The sequence below is a fragment of the Haematobia irritans genome, chromosome 4 (genome assembly GCF_050003625.1).
Source record: "Haematobia irritans isolate KBUSLIRL chromosome 4, ASM5000362v1, whole genome shotgun sequence".
In the NCBI taxonomy this organism is placed as follows: Eukaryota; Metazoa; Arthropoda; class Insecta; order Diptera; family Muscidae; genus Haematobia; species Haematobia irritans.
In genome coordinates, this window is record NC_134400.1 from 87,934,090 (window position 1) to 87,945,758 (window position 11,669).

An 11,669-nucleotide genomic window follows, 5' to 3' on the forward strand; every position below is an offset into this window, starting at 1 on the left:
AAATATTTATTTTTTACATTAAATAAAATTATTAAATAGGTTTCCAAAAAATCGAATGAAAAAAATAATATTATGCATAAACAAGTGTATACGGCCGTAAGTTCGGCCAGGCCGAATCTTATGTACCCTCCACCATGGATTGCGTAGAAACTTCTACGAAAGACTGTAATCCACAATCGAATTACTTGGGTTGTGGTATCTTAAAACTTCTTAATATCGTTTTCTAAATTGTGAGTTAGTCCATACGTGGTATATATTAGACAAAAAAACTTATGTATAGGTATATGGACCTAGTTACGCATGGTTTTTAACGACCATATACTAGCACAATGTACCAAATTTCAACTCACTCGGATGAAATTTGCTCCTCCAAGTGGCTCCAAAACCAAATCTCGGGATCGGTTTATATGGGGGCTATATATGATTATGGACTGATATGGACCACTTTTGGCATGGTTGTTAAATATCATATACGATAACCACGTACCAAAATTTCAAGCAGATCGGATGAATTTTGCTTCTCCAAAAGGCACCGGAGGTCAAATCTGGGGATCGGTTTATATGGGAGCTATATATAATTATGGTCTGATAGGAACCAATTCTTGCATGGTTGTTGGATACCATATACTAACATCACGTACCAAATTTCAACCGAATGGGAAGAATTTTGCTCTTCCAAGGGGTTCTGGAGGTCAAATCTGGGGATCGGTTTATATGGGGCCTATATATAATTATGGACCGATACCGACCAATTTTTACATGGGAGTTTGAGGCCATATATTAACACCACGTACCAAATTTCAACTGAATCGGATGAATTTTGGTCTTCCAAGAGGCTCCGGAGGTCAAATCTGGTGATCGGTTTATATGGGGCTATATATAATTATGGACCGATATGGACCAATTTTTGCATGGTTGTTAGAGACCATATACTAACACCATGTACCAAATTTCAGCCGGATCGGATGAAATTTGCTTCTCTTAAAGGCCTCGCAAGCTAAATCGGGGGATCGGTTTATATGGGGGCTATATATAATTATGGACCGATGGGGACCAATTTTTGCATGGTTGTTAGAGACCATATACTAACACCATGTACCAAATTTCAGCCTGATCGGACGAAATTTGCTTCTCTTAGAGGCCTCGCAAGCCAAATCGGGGGATCGGTTTATATGGGGGCTATATATAATTATGGACCGATGTGGCTCCGGAGGTCAAATCTGGTGATCGGTTTATATGGACCAATTTTTGCATGGTTGTTAGAGACCATATACTAACACCATGTACCAAATTTCAGCCGGATCGGATGAAATTTGCTTCTCTTAAAGGCCTCGCAAGCTAAATCGGGGGATCGGTTTATATGGGGGCTATATATAATTATGGACCGATGGGGACCAATTTTTGCATGGTTGTTAGAGACCATATACTAACACCATGTACCAAATTTCAGCCGGACCGGATGAAATTTGCTTCTCTTAGAGGATTCGCAAGCCAAATTTGGGGGTCCGTTTATATGGGGGCTATCATAAGCGTAGGAAGGCCTCTTGGGAGGGGGCTTAGACCCCCCCAGAAAAATTTTAGCCCCCCAGAATTTGAAGACCTATTTACGATTTGCCATTTTTATAAAAAAGAAACAAGACCAACCAAAAAAGCGTCGCCAAAAAAGTAATGAAAATGATCTTTTTGGATCCGGAAGTGGTGTAAAATTGGCGAAGAAGCGGTGAATTTAACATGGGCTTGTCATAGGACGGAAGTCCTCCATTTCAACAGCCGTTGCACTGAATTTGAATCACTTCTTTAGTGTGATCCGAATTCAATGTTTTGAATGTAAATTAAAAAATTCTGTTATATTTTGTCAAATAAATAATTTTTATAATTTTTAATGGATTATAAATAATGCTTGTCGGAAACGTTTGACCTCAAATATTTTCAAAAATTCACAAGTTTTTCAGATTGGATTTAGAATTTTTTTCGACAAAATTCAAATTATTTGTACCATTTTATGAATTCTTACTTCGTTTTTAAGGTATTTGAAACAAAAAAGTTAAAATTTCCCATTAAAAGTATGAAAAAACCAAGTTATAAAAAATTTAATTTAAAGAACTTCCTGAGTAGTTAAAATAAAGAACATCATTGGGAGTACATCTTCTGGAAGTGGTTTTAAAGTTGTGTCTTTGGAAGAACTTCCAAATTTTTTTGCTGGGAAATGTGTGGAACTACTTTTACTTGCTTTATTATAAATTAATTTTCGAGTTATTTTGATGTCTAATTTTTTTATTCATTTTTATGAAATAAAACATTAATTGAAATATAAATAAATTAAATATAAATTTTTAGCAAGGGGGGCTATAGCCCCCCCCTAGGAAAATTGTCTAGCTACGCTAATGGGGGCTATACGTAAAAGTGGACCGATATGGCCCATTTTCAATACCATCCGACCTACATCAATAACAACTACTTGTGCCAAGTTTCAAGTCGATAGCTTGTTTCGTTCGGAAGTTAGCGTGATTTCAACAGACGGACGGACGGACGGACATGCTCAGATCGACTCAGAATTTCACCACGACCCAGAATATATATACTTTATAGGGTCTTAGAGCAATATTTCGATGTGTTACAAACGGAATGACAAAGTTAATATACCCCCCATCCTATGGTGGAGGGTATAAAAACACAAATATTCTGGTTAAAAGAAAGTTAAAAGAAAGAATCCTTACCAATTCACTATTAAATTACAAGCAAAGGAGTACCAAAATTTTTTTAAAATTTTAAGGGGTTATTCTGAAATTAAATATTTGTTTTTTTACATTAAAATATTACATTGGTTTCCAAAAAAATGATTAAAGAAATACTAAAATAAGGTATTAAAAACCTATAATTTTGATGATAAAAAGGTCATAAAAACGTAAATATTCTAGTTGAAAGAAAGCCAAATTTTAAAAGACTTACCAATTCTCTATTTTCGAACCCATCTGGAATTGCTCTGAAATTAAATATTGCTTTTACAACAAAGAAAACATTAAACTGGCTTCAAAAAAAAAAAAAATAATTAACAAATAATAATATACATAAAAAATATTATTTTTAAAAGCCATATTAAAAAAACAATACTTACCAATTTATGGCTAAACTATACGCTGAGATATAACAAAAATTTTCCAAATTCATCTGGAATTGAATATTAATTTTTTACATTGAATAATAAAAATTTCAATACACTTTCAATTTCAACATATTTTCCTAAATATTCTTAATAACTTTTCTCGAAACTACAGATAATAACTTTCATTTAAAAGGTTTAATAAACAAACACCAATATATGTCTCAAAATTCCAAAATATTCCATGCCTTTATATTCCCTTGTTGCATACCAGCTAAAAAGATGCAACAGCCCACGCCAACGCCAACTATACAACTGAAGCATGCCAAACAAAACCAAGCAAAGCCAAAACATTCCTACAACAACAAAAACACATGTGCCTTTATTGAAAACAACACCTCATCCAGCCAATAAACCATCCAAGAATAACAAACACACACACAAACCACTAAATGAACCAAAATAAAAACAACCCCACGCTCATGTATACACAACAAAACTCAAGTAACATCATCTTTACATTAATCACATTCCACTATGCCGATAAAGATCTCTGTACTATGCATTAGTTCATCGCATCTGCTGACAATTTACTCTGAGAATAATATTCGTAAAGGCACACCAGTTTATGAACGATGAAACGTTTAACTTAAAATTTGCAAAATTTTCATGAAATGTTATCTACCATTTTTGACGAAAATGTCTATAAATTTAATTACATGTGAACTAAAAATATTTCATTGGGTAATTTTTTACCAACAATTATTAACTATAGGAATTGTCAGTAAGAAATTGCTACCCACTTTCAAGTTCATTTTTCGTAAAAAAATATTTTCTCATACAAAAAAATCTTATAGTAAATTGCACTTATTATTTAGAAAATACTTTACATTTCACAAGTAGTTTTATAGCATGACAAACGAATTTTTAACTACCAGTTAAGAAATTTTTTAAGGAAATTTCCATCGTATTTTGTAGGCCATGAACTAAACGATTGCTACTTAGAATTTGTAAAATTTCCTTTCGAGTAGTTAATTTTCGTTGAAGATACGAAAAATGAACTAAAATTCTGGAAAATTCTTATAATAAATTATTGTAAAAATCTTCTTAAATTTACGAGACACTTTTTTTCTGTGTATGTAGAGATAGCCATAATTACGACTAATAGATTCAAACCTATTATTTCTCTGCGTGTATTGGTTTGTTTTTAATTTTGTTGCCAATTCCAATGGATAATTAACACGTTTCTCATAAAATCCGATAACAAACAAAAAAATATTTCCAGAATTTGCTTTTGAACTGAATTAATTTGATGTGTTTGATCATTTCAATGGATAGTCAGTCAAAGCTTCTGTGTTTTTGGTTAATTTCAAGTTGCGTTAATTGAACGACCCTACACCTGGGGTCATTGTTGTTGTCGATCCAAATGAGGTGTGAGTTTCTAACAATGTCCGTCGATGTTCGCAATTTTAGCTTCGTTTGTCCAAATTGATCCGGCTTCAAGCAATAGCTCGTCGTAAAGTAACACCTTAGAAAAAGTCGTTGTCACGAATGGCAGATGCTGCGACTGCGTCTGCTGCTGCTGATGGGGGTGTGATGATGACGATGATAATGATAATGATGTTGATGTTTGTTTTCTTTATTTGTTTTTGTTGTTGTTTTCAATTTGTGGTATTGAGAGGTTTTCAATTTGGATTTGATGCCATCGTTGTGTTGTTGTTGCTGATGATATTCTTATTACTTGCTGTTGTTATTGTTGTTGCATATCAAACCACAACAGCTTTATTATTGCCATATATTTTTTTTTGCTATTCGCTATGAACTTTGCATGACGACAACTATCGTAAATAGATCTCCTCTGGCCGTTGTTCCAACCAACTTTGGCTATAGTGATCAAACAAAATTGTCAGAGGAACAGAAAACAAAAACAAAACTGAAATTCATGCGCAAATTAAACGCCTCCACTTGATTTTGCCAGTTTCGCGCTATTTTTTTCTTTTTCTTTTGTTGTTGTTTTTATTTATTTACCCGCAAACGAAATTGATTGACTTAAAACAGCGATTACGGTTTTAGCTGTGGTTACGTAGTATGATCTGATCCAAAGTGGGTGTTATTACAAAGAATATTTTTTTGTTTTTCTTCGCGTGGCTTAACCCAATTGAGAATGAGTTATACAATGTGGTTGGTTCTGTTGGTTGATTGCGGTTTTGCAAATTTATATAAAACAAGTATATACGGCAGTAAGTTCGGCCGGGCCGAATCTTAAATACCCACCACCATGAATCAAATATACTAGTTTCCTTTGAACATTTCAGGGGGTTTGATGACAGATATTTTCCCAAGCAGATCAGTTCAACCGGTACGATTGCCGAAGATAAATGTAAAAATTTTATCTGTGAAGACTAGATCAGCTTCTGGATTTATAAGAACCATTTTTTGTTCGAGTTTTAGAGGAATCATAAACTTCTCTTGTAAGTATGCAAGAAAATGATGAAATAACGCCTTGATTTAAAATCTAAAATCTGTAGATTTTTACCCCACTTATTTAAATAATTACGAGAAGTAAAATCTGGAAATTTTACAATCAGTTTCAAGCAATTTTCATGATCAATGCACTTTCTGTACCCTCAAGATCTGAAATCGGTCTATATGGAGGCCTTACTAAATGGACCGATAAAAACTAAATCATATACATTTTTTTTGGGTGTAATATTTCAGTATATTTTTATACCCTCCACCATAGGATGGGGGTATATTAACTTTGTCATTCCGTTTGTAACACATCGAAATATTGCTCTAAGACCCCATAAAGTATATATATTCTGGGCCGTGGTGAAATTCTGAGTCGATCTGAGCATGTCCCTCCGTCCGTCCGTCTGTTGAAATCACGCTAACTTCCGAACGAAACAAGCTATCGACTTGAAACTTGGCACAAGTAGTTGTTATTGATGTAGGTCGGATGGTATTGCAAATGGGCCATATCGGTCCACTTTTATAGCCGTATAACCCCCATATAAACGGACCCCCAAATTTGGCTTGCGAGGCCTCTATGAGAAGCAAATTTCATCCGATCCGGCTGAAATTTGGTACATGGTGTTAGTATATGGTCGCTAACAACCATGCAAAAATTGGTCCACATCCGTTCATAATTATATATAGCCCCCATATAAACCGATCCCCAGATTTGGCTTGCGAGGCCTCTATGAGAAGCAAATTTCATCCGATCCGGCTGAAATTTGGTACATGGTGTTAGTATATGGTCGCTAACAACCATGCCAAAAATTGGTCCATATCGGTTCATTTTTACGTATAGCCCCCATATAAACGGACCCCCAAATTTGGCTTGCGATCGCCCTAAGAGAAGCAAATTTCATCCGATCTGGCTGAAATTTGGTACATAGTGTTGGTATATGGTCTCTAACAACCATGCAAAAATTGGTCCATATCGGTCCATAATTACATATAGCCCCCATATAAACCGATCCCCTGATTTGGCTTGCGGAGCCTCTAAGAGAACCAAATCTCATCCGATCCGGCTGAAATTTGGTACATGGTGTTAGTATATAGTCTCTAACAACCACGCAAAAATTGGTCCACATCGGTTAATAATTATATATAGCCTCCATATAAACCGATCCCCCGATTTGGCTTGCGGAGCCTCTAAGAGAAGCAAATTTCATCCGATCCGGCTAAAATTTGATACATGGTGTTGGTATATGTTCTCTAATGACCATGCAAAAATTGGTCCATATCGGTCCATAATTATATATAGCCCCCATATAAATCGATTTCCAGATTTGTCCTCCGGAGCCTTTTGGAGGAGCAAAATTCATCCGATCCGGTTGAAATTTGGAACATGGTGTTAGAATGTGGTCTCTAACAAACATGCCAGAATTGGTCCATATCGGTCCATAATTATATATAGCCCCCATATAAACCGTTCCCCAGATTTGATCTCCGGAGCCTCTTGGAGGAGCAAAATTCATCCGATCCGGTTGAAATTTGCAACGTGGTGTTAGTATAAGGCCGCTAATACCCATGCCAAAATTGGTCCATATCGGTCTATAGTTATATATAGCCGATCCCCAATCACACAAAAATTGGTCCATATCGGTTCATATTCATGGTTGCCACTCGAGCCAAAAATAATCTACCAAAATTTTATTTTTATGGAAAACAATGTCAATGTTATTTCTATAGAAAATTTTGTTTCTATGGAAAATTTTGTCTAAGAAAATTTTCTCAAAATTTTATTTCTATAGAAAATTTTTTCCAAATTTTATTTCTATAGAAATTTTTTTCCAAATTTTACTTCTATAGAAAATGTTGTGAACATTTTATTTTGTCAAAATTTTATTTCTATAGAAACTGTAAACTTAATTATATACGTATTTAATCGGGAGATCGGTCTATATGGGGTCTATACCAACACATGGACCGATACGGACCATTTTCGACACACCTCTTTATGGTTCTAGAATACCTCTAAATTTCCAATTTCAGACAAATTGGATAAAAGCTACGGTTTCTATAAGCCCAAGACCCCAAATCGGGCGATCGGTTTATATGGGAGCTCATATGCGAACTTGGCCCTGATCAAGAATATATATAGTCGGAAATCGATATTTTGGTGTGTTACAAACGGAATGACAAACTTATTATAACCCCGTCACCATTCTATGGTGGTGGGTATAACAAATCGGCAATACTAGGTTCGACAGTGTCGAAGTTCGTACACTGATAGAAAAATTGATACTGTTAAATTGTGATCAATAATAAATTTATTTGTGAGGCATTTCTAACCCATGGTTGTAACAACTAGAGGTGTGCACGTGAGTAATAGTTTACTCACGCTCACGCACACTCACGTCTGAAAAATTATACTCACGCACACTCACGCACGATATTTTTTGGTAGGACTCACGCACACTCACGAAAAGAAAATTTGTACTCACGCACACTCACGCACCAAAACGTCGTGACTCACGAATAATTTTTATGATTAATTTACCTTACCGAAGTGTCTGAAAACATGAGCATTATTAAAATCGAGAGTGTTATTAATCTCTTAACATCCCAGGTGTCACTAAAATTGTAATTGAATTTAACTCTCAAGCGTTTTATGTTGGTGAGCAGGAATATTTTCGTGAGTGTAATTCGTTACTCACGCACACACACGAAGATATTATTTTCGTGACACACGTTCACGCACGACATTTTGGTTTGTTAATCACGCACACTCACGCTGTTGTCATGAGCGTGACTCACGCACGAATCACGAACATTTTCGTGAGTCAAGACAATTTCGTGTCACGTGCACACCTTTAGTAACAACATTCTTGTTCATGGGATGTGCAAATGCGGCTATTAGCTTGTTTGGAGAATGAAAAATGGGTTCAGGTCAGGATAGGAGAAAATGTAGCCTCATTCTCTCTTTCAAATTCAATAGCCAAACCAGAAAAGAAAATTTTGGTTAATTTTAAATTTTAACTAAACTGCATTACAATTGGCGATATGACGCCGATATCACAAAAATATGTAAATATTTGCCTATAAATTCAAGAACTTTTATTACCCTAAGGGAAATTGGTGCAAATTGTAACTGACGGACCTATCACAGAACTGGTACATGTGCTCCAGTTAGTTGCTATTTTTAAATAGTCGTAATTTATTTATTTGCGTACTCGCTTGATATTAAAGTCTTAGATCCATTAAGATTTTAATATCAAACATTTTCACATTTAGCGAATTATCAGAATAACCTATTGTTGGACATATTTCAAAAGTATTTTTTTTCATTTCGGGTTCGATTGGGATGCCCAAATTGCAACAGATTTCTAAGAGTTTGTCCGAGACTGGTTCCTGAGGACATGGACGAGTCCTAAAATGTAAATTTACCCCGTCAATGGCAAACCCATGTTAAAGTGACCGGTCCCTTCCATACGTTTTGACCAGAACTGGGACTGGTCCAAACACACCAGGGACTAGTCCTGTTCCGGTTCTGTGGTTGGTCCATTTCCCGTAGGGTAGACATAATTAAATTTGAAAATACGGCAATTCGTCTAAAGAAGGCTTATGTGGCACTGTATGCGTGTCAAAATGAAGCCATCCCTCTGTCACTGGCTTCTTACAGCGGTTATAAGACCAGTATCTACCTATGGATGCCACGTCGGGTGGCATAATAGCATAATCGACATAATAAACAGAACGGCTCTTATTAATATGACTGGTGCTATGAGAACAACAGCAACTGCAGCTCTGGAGGTTTTAATGGCGATTTGTCCGCTAAATCTGCATATCAGGAAGACAGTTTTAGTGATACTCATGGGGCTGAAGAGCCTGGACTCGCTTGGAAACGCGGTATGCATGCACACGGTATTTGTTAATTTTTCCAAGCATATGCGATTGATTGTCGTTATTCAGAAGCGATATCTGCTTCTTTATCGAGAGTCAGGCAGCAATAAAGGCCTTGGATTGGAGATAGGCAAACATAACTCCGAAGGTAGTCAGCCGCTGTCGTAGACTGCTTAGAGCTCTCTCTCTCTAAACAGCATAATATTGCGCTGTCCTAGGTACATGGAATAAGGGGTAATGGGGAGGCAGATGTGCTTGCTAAGAAAGGTGCACGCTGCAGGGTAAATATCGTTACGTTTCCCCCCGCTATCTTTATATACTTACAGAGTCAATGCCCAATGCAATGATTTATAGAAAGGACGATGGACTTCCTCTGCGGGTTAGGTTAGTTGGCAGCCCGATGTATCAGGCTCATTTAGACTATTCAGTCCATTGTGATGCCACAGTGGGGAACTTCTCTCTTATCACTGAGTCCTGCCCGATTCTAAGTTAAGCTCAATGACCTCCTTTTTATAGCCGAGTCCGAACGGCGTTCCACATTGCAGTGAAACTACTTAGATAAGCTCAGAAATGTCACCAGCATTACTGAGGTGGGATAATCCACCGCTGAAAAAACAACTTTTTGGTGTTCGGTCGAAGCAGGAATCAAACCCACGACCTTGTGTATGCAAGTTGGGCATACTTACCATTGCACCACGGTAGCTACCTCTGCGGGTTGCGAGCAAACCAAATGCACGACAAGAAGAAATTCTGGATTTCTAATGGCGAAGCAGAGGGAGGATTTTGAACCGTTAAAAGGAATACGGGGTAATGGGGAGGCAGATGTGCTGGCTAAGGAAGGTGCACGCGGCAGGGTAAATATCGTTACGGACGTTTCCCCCCGCTATCTTTATATACTTACAGAGTCAATGTCCAATGCAATGATTTATAGAAAGGTGGCAGCCCGATGTATCAGGCTCATTTGGACTATTCAGTCCATTGTGATACCACAGTGGGGAACTTCTCTCTTATCACTGAGTCCTGCCCGATTCTAAGTTAAGCTCAATGACCTCCTTTTTATAGCCGAGTCCGAACGGCGTTCCACATTGTAGTGAAACTACTTAGAGAAGCTTTGAATCACTCAGAAATGTCACCAGCATTACTGAGGTGGGATAAATCACCGCTGAAAAAACTTTTTGGTGTTCGGTCGAAGCAGGAATCAAACCCACGACCTTGTGTATGCAAGGTGGGCATACTAACCATTGCACCACGGTAGCTACCTCTGCGGGTTGCGAGCAAACCAAACGAATGACAAGAGTAGCAGAAACTCTGGATTTCTAATGGCGACGCATAGGGAGGATTTTGAATCGTTAAAAGGCATCATTACAGGGCACAACACACTTGGGAAGTACATGGTAAGAATTGACTTAATGGCTGATGATATTTGTAGATGGTGACTGGACTCGGAGGCTACGGAAGACTCTTACCATTATCTGTGCCAGTGTCAGGCATTACCATTTAGAAGAACAAGATGTAATCTGAAGGATATACTTGCCTTTATCAAGGCTTCTGGATGAAAAACCTAGAAACCCGGTTGAAAACGCAAATGAGATGGGATTGATCCTAGCGGATGAAGATAGATAATGAAGAGGAAAGAAACAACTGTAAGGAATCACAATGGACCAACATGGTCTAAGGGGAAACCAACTCCCTTTCTACGGATTTGGTGTCATTCTCTATAACCTAACCTAGACATAATTAATTTTTTCTCACTTGGAGTTTAAAAATCCAGGGTTCTATTCTCCTTCTGGACACAAAAAAATCTTTCCTCCCAAACGAAATTTTAGACAAACAAATATCGTTTACCATAGTTTTGTATTTTTTTTTTCGAAGAAAAGTATATACATTTTATAATAAACGTTGATTCTTTTACAGGGTGTAAAAACAGTTTCATAATTTTTTTTTTAAATTTTCTGGCTAATTGCATCCTTATCACTTCCAAGAGCTTTATTCATTCTTAACACTGTATTACAAAAAAAAAAAAATAGAAGAAATTATTCTATTTTATAGATTTGTTTTTAATTTAACCTCAAGCAGTTCTATCTATATATAGCATAGTTTTGGGCGCCTACAAGGCGATGTAAAGAAACTTTATTCGACAGAAGCATACTCTTTATTTGGCCACTTTCTTAAAAATAAAACTTTTGGAAGCAGAATTGCATTTTTTTAAAAATTG

The 11,669-nt window shown here is 36.6% G+C and overlaps 1 protein-coding gene across 1 annotated transcript in view; it reads left to right on the forward strand.

The window, feature by feature from the left end:
- Lmpt (four and a half LIM domains protein limpet) overlaps nt 1-11,669 on the forward strand; it is a 539,983-nt gene that overhangs the window by 105,773 nt on the left and 422,541 nt on the right. The window lies entirely within an intron of this gene.